Genomic DNA, 18440 nt, shown 5'->3' with positions numbered 1-18440 from the left:
TGCGTTTCTCACTGTTACATGCATTTGAATGGGGAACTCGACCGAAACAAAGTATAGGTTTTCATTATGTGAATAACTTGGAAATCTTAGCTCAAACAGCTGCAAAACCTGTTTTCCCAGCACGGAGACCTTGAGTTCTATAATATAAGGCCATAAACATGTTTGTCTGAGTCTTCTATCAAAAGTTACAGCTATTTCTATGAAGTTGTACAAAAACGCTTTCTTTCGCCAAGACAGTGCGTTTCTCACTGTTACATGCATTTGAATGGGGAACTCGACCGAAACAAAGTATAGGTTTTCATTATGTGAATAACTTGGAAATCTTAGCTCAAACAGCTGCAAAACCTGTTTTCCCAGCACGGAGACCTTGAGTTCTATAATATAAGGCCATAAACATGTTTGTCTGAGTCTTCTATCAAAAGTTACAGCTATTTCTATGAAGTTGTACAAAAACGCTTTCTTTCGCCAAGACAGTGCGTTTCTCACTGTTACATGCATTTGAATGGGGAACTCGACCGAAACAAAGTATAGGTTTTCATTATGTGAATAACTTGGAAATCTTAGCTCAAACAGCTGCAAAACCTGTTTTCCCAGCATGGGAACCTTGAGTTCTATAAGATAAAGCCATAAACATGTGTATCCGAGTCTTCTATCAAAAGTTACAGCTATTCATATGAAGTTGTACAAAAACGCTTTCTTTCGCCAAGACAGTGCGTTTCTCACTGTTACATGCATTTGAATGGGGAACTCGACCGAAACAAAGTATAGGTTTTCATTATGTGAATAACTTGGAAATCTTAGCTCAAACAGCTGCAAAACCTGTTTTCCCAGCACGGGGACCTTGAGTTCTATAAGATAAAGCCATAAACATGTGTAACCGAGTCTTCTATCAAAAGTTACAGCTATTTCTATGAAGTTGTACAAAAACGCTTTCTTTCGCCAAGACAGTGCGTTTCTCACTGTTACATGCATTTGAATGGGGAACTCGACCGAAACAAAGTATAGGTTTTCATTATGTGAATAACTTGGAAATCTTAGCTCAAACAGCTGCAAAACCTGTTTTCCCAGCACGGGACCTTGAGTTCTATAATATAAGGCCATAAACATGTGTATCCGAGTCTTCTATCAAAAGTTACAGCTATTCATATGAAGTTGTACAAAAACGCTTTCTTTCGCCAAGACAGTGCGTTTCTCACTGTTACATGCATTTGAATGGGGAACTCGACCGAAACAAAGTATAGGTTTTCATTATGTGAATAACTTGGAAATCTTAGCTCAAACAGCTGCAAAACCTGTTTTCCCAGCACGGAGACCTTGAGTTCTATAATATAAGGCCATAAACATGTTTGTCTGAGTCTTCTATCAAAAGTTACAGCTATTTCTATGAAGTTGTACAAAAACGCTTTCTTTCGCCAAGACAGTGCGTTTCTCACTGTTACATGCATTTGAATGGGGAACTCGACCGAAACAAAGTATAGGTTTTCATTATGTGAATAACTTGGAAATCTTAGCTCAAACAGCTGCAAAACCTGTTTTCCCAGCATGGGAACCTTGAGTTCTATAAGATAAAGCCATAAACATGTGTATCCGAGTCTTCTATCAAAAGTTACAGCTATTCATATGAAGTTGTACAAAAACGCTTTCTTTCGCCAAGACAGTGCGTTTCTCACTGTTACATGCATTTGAATGGGGAACTCGACCGAAACAAAGTATAGGTTTTCATTATGTGAATAACTTGGAAATCTTAGCTCAAACAGCTGCAAAACCTGTTTTCCCAGCACGGAGACCTTGAGTTCTATAATATAAGGCCATAAACATGTTTGTCTGAGTCTTCTATCAAAAGTTACAGCTATTTCTATGAAGTTGTACAAAAACGCTTTCTTTCGCCAAGACAGTGCGTTTCTCACTGTTACATGCATTTGAATGGGGAACTCGACCGAAACAAAGTATAGGTTTTCATTATGTGAATAACTTGGAAATCTTAGCTCAAACAGCTGCAAAACCTGTTTTCCCAGCACGGAGACCTTGAGTTCTATAATATAAGGCCATAAACATGTTTGTCTGAGTCTTCTATCAAAAGTTACAGCTATTTCTATGAAGTTGTACAAAAACGCTTTCTTTCGCCAAGACAGTGCGTTTCTCACTGTTACATGCATTTGAATGGGGAACTCGACCGAAACAAAGTATAGGTTTTCATTATGTGAATAACTTGGAAATCTTAGCTCAAACAGCTGCAAAACCTGTTTTCCCAGCATGGGAACCTTGAGTTCTATAAGATAAAGCCATAAACATGTGTATCCGAGTCTTCTATCAAAAGTTACAGCTATTTCTATGAAGTTGTACAAAAACGCTTTCTTTCGCCAAGACAGTGCGTTTCTCACTGTTACATGCATTTGAATGGGGAACTCGACCGAAACAAAGTATAGGTTTTCATTATGTGAATAACTTGGAAATCTTAGCTCAAACAGCTGCAAAACCTGTTTTCCCAGCACGGAGACCTTGAGTTCTATAATATAAGGCCATAAACATGTTTGTCTGAGTCTTCTATCAAAAGTTACAGCTATTTCTATGAAGTTGTACAAAAACGCTTTCTTTCGCCAAGACAGTGCGTTTCTCACTGTTACATGCATTTGAATGGGGAACTCGACCGAAACAAAGTATAGGTTTTCATTATGTGAATAACTTGGAAATCTTAGCTCAAACAGCTGCAAAACCTGTTTTCCCAGCATGGGAACCTTGAGTTCTATAAGATAAAGCCATAAACATGTGTATCCGAGTCTTCTATCAAAAGTTACAGCTATTCATATGAAGTTGTACAAAAACGCTTTCTTTCGCCAAGACAGTGCGTTTCTCACTGTTACATGCATTTGAATGGGGAACTCGACCGAAACAAAGTATAGGTTTTCATTATGTGAATAACTTGGAAATCTTAGCTCAAACAGCTGCAAAACCTGTTTTCCCAGCACGGGGACCTTGAGTTCTATAAGATAAAGCCATAAACATGTGTATCCGAGTCTTCTATCAAAAGTTACAGCTATTTCTATGAAGTTGTACAAAAACGCTTTCTTTCGCCAAGACAGTGCGTTTCTCACTGTTACATGCATTTGAATGGGGAACTCGACCGAAACAAAGTATAGGTTTTCATTATGTGAATAACTTGGAAATCTTAGCTCAAACAGCTGCAAAACCTGTTTTCCCAGCACGGGGACCTTGAGTTCTATAATATAAGGCCATAAACATGTGTATCCGAGTCTTCTATCAAAAGTTACAGCTATTCATATGAAGTTGTACAAAAACGCTTTCTTTCGCCAAGACAGTGCGTTTCTCACTGTTACATGCATTTGAATGGGGAACTCGACCGAAACAAAGTATAGGTTTTCATTATGTGAATAACTTGGAAATCTTAGCTCAAACAGCTGCAAAACCTGTTTTCCCAGCACGGAGACCTTGAGTTCTATAATATAAGGCCATAAACATGTTTGTCTGAGTCTTCTATCAAAAGTTACAGCTATTTCTATGAAGTTGTACAAAAACGCTTTCTTTCGCCAAGACAGTGCGTTTCTCACTGTTACATGCATTTGAATGGGGAACTCGACCGAAACAAAGTATAGGTTTTCATTATGTGAATAACTTGGAAATCTTAGCTCAAACAGCTGCAAAACCTGTTTTCCCAGCACGGAGACCTTGAGTTCTATAATATAAGGCCATAAACATGTTTGTCTGAGTCTTCTATCAAAAGTTACAGCTATTTCTATGAAGTTGTACAAAAACGCTTTCTTTCGCCAAGACAGTGCGTTTCTCACTGTTACATGCATTTGAATGGGGAACTCGACCGAAACAAAGTATAGGTTTTCATTATGTGAATAACTTGGAAATCTTAGCTCAAACAGCTGCAAAACCTGTTTTCCCAGCATGGGAACCTTGAGTTCTATAAGATAAAGCCATAAACATGTGTATCCGAGTCTTCTATCAAAAGTTACAGCTATTCATATGAAGTTGTACAAAAACGCTTTCTTTCGCCAAGACAGTGCGTTTCTCACTGTTACATGCATTTGAATGGGGAACTCGACCGAAACAAAGTATAGGTTTTCATTATGTGAATAACTTGGAAATCTTAGCTCAAACAGCTGCAAAACCTGTTTTCCCAGCACGGGGACCTTGAGTTCTATAATATAAGGCCATAAACATGTGTATCCGAGTCTTCTATCAAAAGTTACAGCTATTCATATGAAGTTGTACAAAAACGCTTTCTTTCGCCAAGACAGTGCGTTTCTCACTGTTACATGCATTTGAATGGGGAACTCGACCGAAACAAAGTATAGGTTTTCATTATGTGAATAACTTGGAAATCTTAGCTCAAACAGCTGCAAAACCTGTTTTCCCAGCACGGAGACCTTGAGTTCTATAATATAAGGCCATAAACATGTTTGTCTGAGTCTTCTATCAAAAGTTACAGCTATTTCTATGAAGTTGTACAAAAACGCTTTCTTTCGCCAAGACAGTGCGTTTCTCACTGTTACATGCATTTGAATGGGGAACTCGACCGAAACAAAGTATAGGTTTTCATTATGTGAATAACTTGGAAATCTTAGCTCAAACAGCTGCAAAACCTGTTTTCCCAGCACGGGGACCTTGAGTTCTATAATATAAGGCCATAAACATGTGTATCCGAGTCTTCTATCAAAAGTTACAGCTATTCATATGAAGTTGTACAAAAACGCTTTCTTTCGCCAAGACAGTGCGTTTCTCACTGTTACATGCATTTGAATGGGGAACTCGACCGAAACAAAGTATAGGTTTTCATTATGTGAATAACTTGGAAATCTTAGCTCAAACAGCTGCAAAACCTGTTTTCCCAGCACGGAGACCTTGAGTTCTATAATATAAGGCCATAAACATGTTTGTCTGAGTCTTCTATCAAAAGTTACAGCTATTTCTATGAAGTTGTACAAAAACGCTTTCTTTCGCCAAGACAGTGCGTTTCTCACTGTTACATGCATTTGAATGGGGAACTCGACCGAAACAAAGTATAGGTTTTCATTATGTGAATAACTTGGAAATCTTAGCTCAAACAGCTGCAAAACCTGTTTTCCCAGCATGGGAACCTTGAGTTCTATAAGATAAAGCCATAAACATGTGTATCCGAGTCTTCTATCAAAAGTTACAGCTATTCATATGAAGTTGTACAAAAACGCTTTCTTTCGCCAAGACAGTGCGTTTCTCACTGTTACATGCATTTGAATGGGGAACTCGACCGAAACAAAGTATAGGTTTTCATTATGTGAATAACTTGGAAATCTTAGCTCAAACAGCTGCAAAACCTGTTTTCCCAGCACGGAGACCTTGAGTTCTATAATATAAGGCCATAAACATGTTTGTCTGAGTCTTCTATCAAAAGTTACAGCTATTTCTATGAAGTTGTACAAAAACGCTTTCTTTCGCCAAGACAGTGCGTTTCTCACTGTTACATGCATTTGAATGGGGAACTCGACCGAAACAAAGTATAGGTTTTCATTATGTGAATAACTTGGAAATCTTAGCTCAAACAGCTGCAAAACCTGTTTTCCCAGCATGGGAACCTTGAGTTCTATAAGATAAAGCCATAAACATGTGTATCCGAGTCTTCTATCAAAAGTTACAGCTATTCATATGAAGTTGTACAAAAACGCTTTCTTTCGCCAAGACAGTGCGTTTCTCACTGTTACATGCATTTGAATGGGGAACTCGACCGAAACAAAGTATAGGTTTTCATTATGTGAATAACTTGGAAATCTTAGCTCAAACAGCTGCAAAACCTGTTTTCCCAGCACGGAGACCTTGAGTTCTATAATATAAGGCCATAAACATGTTTGTCTGAGTCTTCTATCAAAAGTTACAGCTATTTCTATGAAGTTGTACAAAAACGCTTTCTTTCGCCAAGACAGTGCGTTTCTCACTGTTACATGCATTTGAATGGGGAACTCGACCGAAACAAAGTATAGGTTTTCATTATGTGAATAACTTGGAAATCTTAGCTCAAACAGCTGCAAAACCTGTTTTCCCAGCATGGGAACCTTGAGTTCTATAAGATAAAGCCATAAACATGTGTATCCGAGTCTTCTATCAAAAGTTACAGCTATTTCTATGAAGTTGTACAAAAACGCTTTCTTTCGCCAAGACAGTGCGTTTCTCACTGTTACATGCATTTGAATGGGGAACTCGACCGAAACAAAGTATAGGTTTTCATTATGTGAATAACTTGGAAATCTTAGCTCAAACAGCTGCAAAACCTGTTTTCCCAGCACGGAGACCTTGAGTTCTATAATATAAGGCCATAAACATGTTTGTCTGAGTCTTCTATCAAAAGTTACAGCTATTTCTATGAAGTTGTACAAAAACGCTTTCTTTCGCCAAGACAGTGCGTTTCTCACTGTTACATGCATTTGAATGGGGAACTCGACCGAAACAAAGTATAGGTTTTCATTATGTGAATAACTTGGAAATCTTAGCTCAAACAGCTGCAAAACCTGTTTTCCCAGCATGGGAACCTTGAGTTCTATAAGATAAAGCCATAAACATGTGTATCCGAGTCTTCTATCAAAAGTTACAGCTATTCATATGAAGTTGTACAAAAACGCTTTCTTTCGCCAAGACAGTGCGTTTCTCACTGTTACATGCATTTGAATGGGGAACTCGACCGAAACAAAGTATAGGTTTTCATTATGTGAATAACTTGGAAATCTTAGCTCAAACAGCTGCAAAACCTGTTTTCCCAGCACGGGGACCTTGAGTTCTATAAGATAAAGCCATAAACATGTGTATCCGAGTCTTCTATCAAAAGTTACAGCTATTTCTATGAAGTTGTACAAAAACGCTTTCTTTCGCCAAGACAGTGCGTTTCTCACGGTTACATGCATTTGAATGGGGAACTCGACCGAAACAAAGTATAGGTTTTCATTATGTGAATAACTTGGAAATCTTAGCTCAAACAGCTGCAAAACCTGTTTTCCCAGCACGGGGACCTTGAGTTCTATAATATAAGGCCATAAACATGTGTATCCGAGTCTTCTATCAAAAGTTACAGCTATTCATATGAAGTTGTACAAAAACGCTTTCTTTCGCCAAGACAGTGCGTTTCTCACTGTTACATGCATTTGAATGGGGAACTCGACCGAAACAAAGTATAGGTTTTCATTATGTGAATAACTTGGAAATCTTAGCTCAAACAGCTGCAAAACCTGTTTTCCCAGCACGGAGACCTTGAGTTCTATAATATAAGGCCATAAACATGTTTGTCTGAGTCTTCTATCAAAAGTTACAGCTATTTCTATGAAGTTGTACAAAAACGCTTTCTTTCGCCAAGACAGTGCGTTTCTCACTGTTACATGCATTTGAATGGGGAACTCGACCGAAACAAAGTATAGGTTTTCATTATGTGAATAACTTGGAAATCTTAGCTCAAACAGCTGCAAAACCTGTTTTCCCAGCATGGGAACCTTGAGTTCTATAAGATAAAGCCATAAACATGTGTATCCGAGTCTTCTATCAAAAGTTACAGCTATTCATATGAAGTTGTACAAAAACGCTTTCTTTCGCCAAGACAGTGCGTTTCTCACTGTTACATGCATTTGAATGGGGAACTCGACCGAAACAAAGTATAGGTTTTCATTATGTGAATAACTTGGAAATCTTAGCTCAAACAGCTGCAAAACCTGTTTTCCCAGCACGGAGACCTTGAGTTCTATAATATAAGGCCATAAACATGTTTGTCTGAGTCTTCTATCAAAAGTTACAGCTATTTCTATGAAGTTGTACAAAAACGCTTTCTTTCGCCAAGACAGTGCGTTTCTCACTGTTACATGCATTTGAATGGGGAACTCGACCGAAACAAAGTATAGGTTTTCATTATGTGAATAACTTGGAAATCTTAGCTCAAACAGCTGCAAAACCTGTTTTCCCAGCACGGAGACCTTGAGTTCTATAATATAAGGCCATAAACATGTTTGTCTGAGTCTTCTATCAAAAGTTACAGCTATTTCTATGAAGTTGTACAAAAACGCTTTCTTTCGCCAAGACAGTGCGTTTCTCACTGTTACATGCATTTGAATGGGGAACTCGACCGAAACAAAGTATAGGTTTTCATTATGTGAATAACTTGGAAATCTTAGCTCAAACAGCTGCAAAACCTGTTTTCCCAGCATGGGAACCTTGAGTTCTATAAGATAAAGCCATAAACATGTGTATCCGAGTCTTCTATCAAAAGTTACAGCTATTTCTATGAAGTTGTACAAAAACGCTTTCTTTCGCCAAGACAGTGCGTTTCTCACTGTTACATGCATTTGAATGGGGAACTCGACCGAAACAAAGTATAGGTTTTCATTATGTGAATAACTTGGAAATCTTAGCTCAAACAGCTGCAAAACCTGTTTTCCCAGCACGGAGACCTTGAGTTCTATAATATAAGGCCATAAACATGTTTGTCTGAGTCTTCTATCAAAAGTTACAGCTATTTCTATGAAGTTGTACAAAAACGCTTTCTTTCGCCAAGACAGTGCGTTTCTCACTGTTACATGCATTTGAATGGGGAACTCGACCGAAACAAAGTATAGGTTTTCATTATGTGAATAACTTGGAAATCTTAGCTCAAACAGCTGCAAAACCTGTTTTCCCAGCACGGGGACCTTGAGTTCTATAAGATAAAGCCATAAACATGTGTATCCGAGTCTTCTATCAAAAGTTACAGCTATTTCTATGAAGTTGTACAAAAACGCTTTCTTTCGCCAAGACAGTGCGTTTCTCACGGTTACATGCATTTGAATGGGGAACTCGACCGAAACAAAGTATAGGTTTTCATTATGTGAATAACTTGGAAATCTTAGCTCAAACAGCTGCAAAACCTGTTTTCCCAGCACGGAGACCTTGAGTTCTATAATATAAGGCCATAAACATGTTTGTCTGAGTCTTCTATCAAAAGTTACAGCTATTTCTATGAAGTTGTACAAAAACGCTTTCTTTCGCCAAGACAGTGCGTTTCTCACTGTTACATGCATTTGAATGGGGAACTCGACCGAAACAAAGTATAGGTTTTCATTATGTGAATAACTTGGAAATCTTAGCTCAAACAGCTGCAAAACCTGTTTTCCCAGCACGGGGACCTTGAGTTCTATAATATAAGGCCATAAACATGTTTGTCTGAGTCTTCTATCAAAAGTTACAGCTATTTCTATGAAGTTGTACAAAAACGCTTTCTTTCGCCAAGACAGTGCGTTTCTCACTGTTACATGCATTTGAATGGGGAACTCGACCGAAACAAAGTATAGGTTTTCATTATGTGAATAACTTGGAAATCTTAGCTCAAACAGCTGCAAAACCTGTTTTCCCAGCACGGGGACCTTGAGTTCTATAATATAAGGCCATAAACATGTTTGTCTGAGTCTTCTATCAAAAGTTACAGCTATTTCTATGAAGTTGTACAAAAACGCTTTCTTTCGCCAAGACAGTGCGTTTCTCACTGTTACATGCATTTGAATGGGGAACTCGACCGAAACAAAGTATAGGTTTTCATTATGTGAATAACTTGGAAATCTTAGCTCAAACAGCTGCAAAACCTGTTTTCCCAGCATGGGAACCTTGAGTTCTATAAGATAAAGCCATAAACATGTGTATCCGAGTCTTCTATCAAAAGTTACAGCTATTTCTATGAAGTTGTACAAAAACGCTTTCTTTCGCCAAGACAGTGCGTTTCTCACTGTTACATGCATTTGAATGGGGAACTCGACCGAAACAAAGTACAAGTTTTCATTATGTGAATAACTTGGAAATCTTAGCTCAAACAGCTGCAAAACCTGTTTTCCCAGCACGGAGACCTTGAGTTCTATAATATAAGGCCATAAACATGTTTGTCTGAGTCTTCTATCAAAAGTTACAGCTATTTCTATGAAGTTGTACAAAAACGCTTTCTTTCGCCAAGACAGTGCGTTTCTCACTGTTACATGCATTTGAATGGGGAACTCGACCGAAACAAAGTATAGGTTTTCATTATGTGAATAACTTGGAAATCTTAGCTCAAACAGCTGCAGAACCTGTTTTCCCAGCACGGAGACCTTGAGTTCTATAATATAAGGCCATAAACATGTTTGTCTGAGTCTTCTATCAAAAGTTACAGCTATTTCTATGAAGTTGTACAAAAACGCTTTCTTTCGCCAAGACAGTGCGTTTCTCACTGTTACATGCATTTGAATGGGGAACTCGACCGAAACAAAGTATAGGTTTTCATTATGTGAATAACTTGGAAATCTTAGCTCAAACAGCTGCAAAACCTGTTTTCCCAGCACGGAGACCTTGAGTTCTATAATATAAGGCCATAAACATGTTTGTCTGAGTCTTCTATCAAAAGTTACAGCTATTTCTATGAAGTTGTACAAAAACGCTTTCTTTCGCCAAGACAGTGCGTTTCTCACTGTTACATGCATTTGAATGGGGAACTCGACCGAAACAAAGTATAGGTTTTCATTATGTGAATAACTTGGAAATCTTAGCTCAAACAGCTGCAAAACCTCTTTTCCCAGCACGGGAACCTTGAGTTCTATAAGATAAAGCCATAAACATGTGTATCCGAGTCTTCTATCAAAAGTTACAGCTATTCATATGAAGTTGTACAAAAACGCTTTCTTTCGCCAAGACAGTGCGTTTCTCACTGTTACATGCATTTGAATGGGGAACTCCACCGAAACAAAGTACAAGTTTTCATTATGTGAATAACTTGGAAATCTTAGCTCAAACAGCTGCAAAACCTGTTTTCCCAGCACGGAGACCTTGAGTTCTATAATATAAGGCCATAAACATGTTTGTCTGAGTCTTCTATCAAAAGTTACAGCTATTTCTATGAAGTTGTACAAAAACGCTTTCTTTCGCCAAGACAGTGCGTTTCTCACTGTTACATGCATTTGAATGGGGAACTCGACCGAAACAAAGTATAGGTTTTCATTATGTGAATAACTTGGAAATCTTAGCTCAAAAAGCTGCAAAACCTGTTTGCCCAGCACGGGAACCTTGAGTTCTATAAGATAAAGCCATAAACATGTGTATCCGAGTCTTCTATCAAAAGTTACAGCTATTTATATGAAGTTGTACAAAAACGCTTTCTTTCGCCAAGACAGTGCGTTTCTCACTGTTACATGCATTTGAATGGGGAACTCGACCGAAACAAAGTATAGGTTTTCATTATGTGAATAACTTGGAAATCTTAGCTCAAAAAGCTGCAAAATCTGTTTGCCCAGCACGGGAACCTTGAGTTCTATAAGATAAAGCCATAAACATGTGTATCCGAGTCTTCTATCAAAAGTTACAGCTATTTATATGAAGTTGTACAAAAACGCTTTCTTTCGCCAAGACAGTGCGTTTCTCACTGTTACATGCATTTGAATGGGGAACTCGACCGAAACAAAGTATAGGTTTTCATTATGTGAATAACTTGGAAATCTTAGCTCAAACAGCTGCAAAACCTCTTTTCCCAGCACGGGAACCTTGAGTTGTATAACATAAAGCCATAAACATATTTGTCTGAGTCTTCTATCAAAAGTTACAGCTATTTCTATGAAGTTGTACAAAAACGCTTTCTTTCGCCAAGACAGTGCGTTTCTCACTGTTACATGCATTTGAATGGGGAACTCGACCGAAACAAAGTATATGATTTCATTATGTGAATAACTTGGAAATCTTAGCTCAAACAGCTGCAAAACCTGTTTTCCCAGCACGGAGACCTTGAGTTCTATAAGATAAGGCCATAAACATGTGTATCCGAGTCTTCTATCAAAAGTTACAGCTATTTATATGAAGTTGTACAAAAACGCTTTCTTTCGCCAAGACAGTGCGTTTCTCACTGTTACATGCATTTGAATGGGGAACTCAACCGAAACAAAGTATAGGTTTTCATTATGTGAATAACTTGGAAATCTTAGCTCAAACAGCTGCAAAACCTGTTTTCCCAGCACGGGAACCTTGAGTTCTATAAGATAAAGCCATAAACATGTGTATCCGAGTCTTCTATCAAAAGTTACAGCTATTCATATGAAGTTGTACAAAAACGCTTTCTTTCGCCAAGACAGTGCGTTTCTCACTGTTACATGCATTTGAATGGGGAACTCGACCGAAACAAAGTATAGGTTTTCATTATGTGAATAACTTGGAAATCTTAGCTCAAACAGCTGCAAAACCTGTTTTCCCAGCACGGGGACCTTGAGTTCTATAATATAAGGCCATAAACATGTTTGTCTGAGTCTTCTATCAAAAGTTACAGCTATTTCTATGAAGTTGTACAAAAACGCTTTCTTTCGCCAAGACAGTGCGTTTCTCACTGTTACATGCATTTGAATGGGGAACTCGACCGAAACAAAGTATAGGTTTTCATTATGTGAATAACTTGGAAATCTTAGCTCAAACAGCTGCAAAACCTGTTTTCCCAGCACGGGGACCTTGAGTTCTATAAGATAAAGCCATAAACATGTGTATCCGAGTCTTCTATCAAAAGTTACAGCTATTCATATGAAGTTGTACAAAAACGCTTTCTTTCGCCAAGACAGTGCGTTTCTCACTGTTACATGCATTTGAATGGGGAACTCGACCGAAACAAAGTATAGGTTTTCATTATGTGAATAACTTGGAAATCTTAGCTCAAACAGCTGCAAAACCTGTTTTCCCAGCACGGAGACCTTGAGTTCTATAATATAAGGCCATAAACATGTTTGTCTGAGTCTTCTATCAAAAGTTACAGCTATTTCTATGAAGTTGTACAAAAACGCTTTCTTTCGCCAAGACAGTGCGTTTCTCACTGTTACATGCATTTGAATGGGGAACTCGACCGAAACAAAGTATAGGTTTTCATTATGTGAATAACTTGGAAATCATAGCTCAAAAAGCTGCAAAACCTGTTTTCCCAGCACGGGAACCTTGAGTTCTATAAGATAAAGCCATAAACATGTGTATCCGAGTCTTCTATCAAAAGTTACAGCTATTCATATGAAGTTGTACAAAAACGCTTTCTTTCGCCAAGACAGTGCGTTTCTCACTGTTACATGCATTTGAATGGGGAACTCGACCGAAACAAAGTATAGGTTTTCATTATGTGAATAACTTGAAAATCTTAGCTCAAACAGCTGCAAAACCTGTTTTCCCAGCACGGGGACCTTGAGTTCTATAATATAAGGCCATAAACATGTGTATCCGAGTCTTCTATCAAAAGTTACAGCTATTCATATGAAGTTGTACAAAAACGTTTTCTTTCGCCAAGACAGTGCGTTTCTCACGGTTACATGCATTTGAATGGGGAACTCGACCGAAACAAAGTATAGGTTTTCATTATGTGAATAACTTGGAAATCTTAGCTCAAACAGCTGCAAAACCTGTTTTCCCAGCACGGGGACCTTGAGTTCTATAATATAAGGCCATAAACATGTGTATCCGAGTCTTCTATCAAAAGTTACAGCTATTCATATGAAGTTGTACAAAAACGCTTTCTTTCGCCAAGACAGTGCGTTTCTCACTGTTACATGCATTTGAATGGGGAACTCGACCGAAACAAAGTATATGTTTTGATTATGTGAATAACTTGGAAATCTTAGCTCAAACAGCTGCAAAACCTGTTTTACCAGCACGGAGACCTTGAGTTCTATAATATAAGGCCATAAACATGTTTGTCTGAGTCTTCTATCAAAAGTTACAGCTATTTCTATGAAGTTGTACAAAAACGCTTTCTTTCGCCAAGACAGTGCGTTTCTCACTGTTACATGCATTTGAATGGGGAACTCGACCGAAACAAAGTATAGGTTTTCATTATGTGAATAACTTGGAAATCTTAGCTCAAACAGCTGCAAAACCTGTTTTCCCAGCATGGGAACCTTGAGTTCTATAAGATAAAGCCATAAACATGTGTATCCGAGTCTTCTATCAAAAGTTACAGCTATTTATATGAAGTTGTACAAAAACGCTTTCTTTCGCCAAGACAGTGCGTTTCTCACTGTTACATGCATTTGAATGGGGAACTCGACCGAAACAAAGTATATGTTTTCATTATGTGAATAACTTGGAAATCTTAGCTCAAACAGCTGCAAAACCTGTTTTCCCAGCACGGAGACCTTGAGTTCTATAATATAAGGCCATAAACATGTTTGTCTGAGTCTTCTATCAAAAGTTACAGCTATTTCTATGAAGTTGTACAAAAACGCTTTCTTTCGCCAAGACAGTGCGTTTCTCACGGTTACATGCATTTGAATGGGGAACTCGACCGAAACAAAGTATAGGTTTTCATTATGTGAATAACTTGGAAATCTTAGCTCAAACAGCTGCAAAACCTGTTTTCCCAGCACGGGGACCTTGAGTTCTATAATATAAGGCCATAAACATGTTTGTCTGAGTCTTCTATCAAAAGTTACAGCTATTTCTATGAAGTTGTACAAAAACGCTTTCTTTCGCCAAGACAGTGCGTTTCTCACTGTTACATGCATTTGAATGGGGAACTCGACCGAAACAAAGTATAGGTTTTCATTATGTGAATAACTTGGAAATCTTAGCTCAAACAGCTGCAAAACCTGTTTTCCCAGCACGGAGACCTTGAGTTCTATAATATAAGGCCATAAACATGTTTGTCTGAGTCTTCTATCAAAAGTTACAGCTATTTCTATGAAGTTGTACAAAAACGCTTTCTTTCGCCAAGACAGTGCGTTTCTCACTGTTACATGCATTTGAATGGGGAACTCGACCGAAACAAAGTATAGGTTTTCATTATGTGAATAACTTGGAAATCTTAGCTCAAACAGCTGCAAAACCTGTTTTCCCAGCACGGGGACCTTGAGTTCTATAAGATAAAGCCATAAACATGTGTATCCGAGTCTTCTATCAAAAGTTACAGCTATTCATATGAAGTTGTACAAAAACGCTTTCTTTCGCCAAGACAGTGCGTTTCTCACTGTTACATGCATTTGAATGGGGAACTCGACCGAAACAAAGTATAGGTTTTCATTATGTGAATAACTTGAAAATCTTAGCTCAAACAGCTGCAAAACCTGTTTTCCCAGCACGGGGACCTTGAGTTCTATAATATAAGGCCATAAACATGTGTATCCGAGTCTTCTATCAAAAGTTACAGCTATTCATATGAAGTTGTACAAAAACGTTTTCTTTCGCCAAGACAGTGCGTTTCTCACGGTTACATGCATTTGAATGGGGAACTCGACCGAAACAAAGTATAGGTTTTCATTATGTGAATAACTTGGAAATCTTAGCTCAAACAGCTGCAAAACCTGTTTTCCCAGCACGGGGACCTTGAGTTCTATAATATAAGGCCATAAACATGTGTATCCGAGTCTTCTATCAAAAGTTACAGCTATTCATATGAAGTTGTACAAAAACGCTTTCTTTCGCCAAGACAGTGCGTTTCTCACTGTTACATGCATTTGAATGGGGAACTCGACCGAAACAAAGTATATGTTTTCATTATGTGAATAACTTGGAAATCTTAGCTCAAACAGCTGCAAAACCTGTTTTACCAGCACGGAGACCTTGAGTTCTATAATATAAGGCCATAAACATGTTTGTCTGAGTCTTCTATCAAAAGTTACAGCTATTTCTATGAAGTTGTACAAAAACGCTTTCTTTCGCCAAGACAGTGCGTTTCTCACTGTTACATGCATTTGAATGGGGAACTCGACCGAAACAAAGTATAGGTTTTCATTATGTGAATAACTTGGAAATCTTAGCTCAAACAGCTGCAAAACCTGTTTTCCCAGCATGGGAACCTTGAGTTCTATAAGATAAAGCCATAAACATGTGTATCCGAGTCTTCTATCAAAAGTTACAGCTATTTATATGAAGTTGTACAAAAACGCTTTCTTTCGCCAAGACAGTGCGTTTCTCACTGTTACATGCATTTGAATGGGGAACTCGACCGAAACAAAGTATATGTTTTCATTATGTGAATAACTTGGAAATCTTAGCTCAAACAGCTGCAAAACCTGTTTTCCCAGCACGGAGACCTTGAGTTCTATAATATAAGGCCATAAACATGTTTGTCTGAGTCTTCTATCAAAAGTTACAGCTATTTCTATGAAGTTGTACAAAAACGCTTTCTTTCGCCAAGACAGTGCGTTTCTCACGGTTACATGCATTTGAATGGGGAACTCGACCGAAACAAAGTATAGGTTTTCATTATGTGAATAACTTGGAAATCTTAGCTCAAACAGCTGCAAAACCTGTTTTCCCAGCACGGAGACCTTGAGTTCTATAATATAAGGCCATAAACATGTTTGTCTGAGTCTTCTATCAAAAGTTACAGCTATTTCTATGAAGTTGTACAAAAACGCTTTCTTTCGCCAAGACAGTGCGTTTCTCACTGTTACATGCATTTGAATGGGGAACTCGACCGAAACAAAGTATAGGTTTTCATTATGTGAATAACTTGGAAATCTTAGCTCAAACAGCTGCAAAACCTGTTTTCCCAGCACGGGGACCTTGAGTTCTATAAGATAAAGCCATAAACATGTGTATCCGAGTCTTCTATCAAAAGTTACAGCTATTCATATGAAGTTGTACAAAAACGCTTTCTTTCGCCAAGACAGTGCGTTTCTCACTGTTACATGCATTTGAATGGGGAACTCGACCGAAACAAAGTATAGGTTTTCATTATGTGAATAACTTGGAAATCTTAGCTCAAACAGCTGCAAAACCTGTTTTCCCAGCACGGAGACCTTGAGTTCTATAATATAAGGCCATAAACATGTTTGTCTGAGTCTTCTATCAAAAGTTACAGCTATTTCTATGAAGTTGTACAAAAACGCTTTCTTTCGCCAAGACAGTGCGTTTCTCACTGTTACATGCATTTGAATGGGGAACTCGACCGAAACAAAGTATAGGTTTTCATTATGTGAATAACTTGGAAATCTTAGCTCAAACAGCTGCAAAACCTGTTTTCCCAGCACGGGGACCTTGAGTTCTATAATATAAGGCCATAAACATGTTTGTCTGAGTCTTCTATCAAAAGTTACAGCTATTTCTATGAAGTTGTACAAAAACGCTTTCTTTCGCCAAGACAGTGCGTTTCTCACTGTTACATGCATTTGAATGGGGAACTCGACCGAAACAAAGTATAGGTTTTCATTATGTGAATAACTTGGAAATCTTAGCTCAAACAGCTGCAAAACCTGTTTTCCCAGCACGGGGACCTTGAGTTCTATAATAAGGCCATAAACATGTTTGTCTGAGTCTTCTATCAAAAGTTACAGCTATTTCTATGAAGTTGTACAAAAACGCTTTCTTTCGCCAAGACAGTGCGTTTCTCACTGTTACATGCATTTGAATGGGGAACTCGACCGAAACAAAGTATAGGTTTTCATTATGTGAATAACTTGGAAATCTTAGGTCAAACAGCTGCAAAACCTGTTTTCCCAGCACGGAGACCTTGAGTTCTATAAGATAAAGCCATAAACATGTGTATCCGAGTCTTCTATCAAAAGTTACAGCTATTTCTATGAAGTTGTACAAAAACGCTTTCTTTCGCCAAGACAGTGCGTTTCTCACTGTTACATGCATTTGAATGGGGAACTCGACCGAAACAAAGTACAAGTTTTCATTATGTGAATAACTTGGAAATCTTAGCTCAAACAGCTGCAAAACCTGTTTTCCCAGCACGGAGACCTTGAGTTCTATAAGATAAAGCCATAAACATGTGTATCCGAGTCTTCTATCAAAAGTTACAGCTATTTATATGAAGTTGTACAAAATAGCTTTCTTTCGCCAAGACAGTGCGTTTCTCACTGTTACATGCATTTGAATGGGGAACTCGACCGAAACAAAGTATAGGTTTTCATTATGTGAATAACTTGGAAATCTTAGGTCAAACAGCTGCAAAACCTGTTTTCCCAGCACGGAGACCTTGAGTTCTATAAGATAAAGCCATAAACATGTGTATCCGAGTCTTCTATCAAAAGTTACAGCTATTTCTATGAAGTTGTACAAAAACGCTTTCTTTCGCCAAGACAGTGCGTTTCTCACTGTTACATGCATTTTGAATGGGGAACTCGACCGAAACAAAGTATAGGTTTTCATTATGTGAATAACTTGGAAATCTTAGCTCAAACAGCTGCAAAACCTGTTTTCCCAGCACGGAGACCTTGAGTTCTATAAGATAAAGCCATAAACATGTGTATCCGAGTCTTCTATCAAAAGTTACAGCTATTTCTATGAAGTTGTACAAAAACGCTTTCTTTCGCCAAGACAGTGCGTTTCTCACTGTTACATGCATTTGAATGGGGAACTCGACCGAAACAAAGTATAAGTTTTCATTATGTGAATAACTTGGAAATCTTAGCTCAAACAGCTGCAAAACCTGTTTTCCCAGCACGGAGACCTTGAGTTCTATAATATAAGGCCATAAACATGTTTGTCTGAGTCTTCTATCAAAAGTTACAGCT

Source organism: Rhamphochromis longiceps, linkage group LG2 (genome assembly GCF_057381845.1).
Source record: "Rhamphochromis longiceps isolate RC_006_pf linkage group LG2, R_longiceps_female_GT1.1, whole genome shotgun sequence".
In the NCBI taxonomy this organism is placed as follows: domain Eukaryota; kingdom Metazoa; phylum Chordata; class Actinopteri; order Cichliformes; family Cichlidae; genus Rhamphochromis; species Rhamphochromis longiceps.
Note: the sequence above shows the minus strand (reverse complement) of the source record.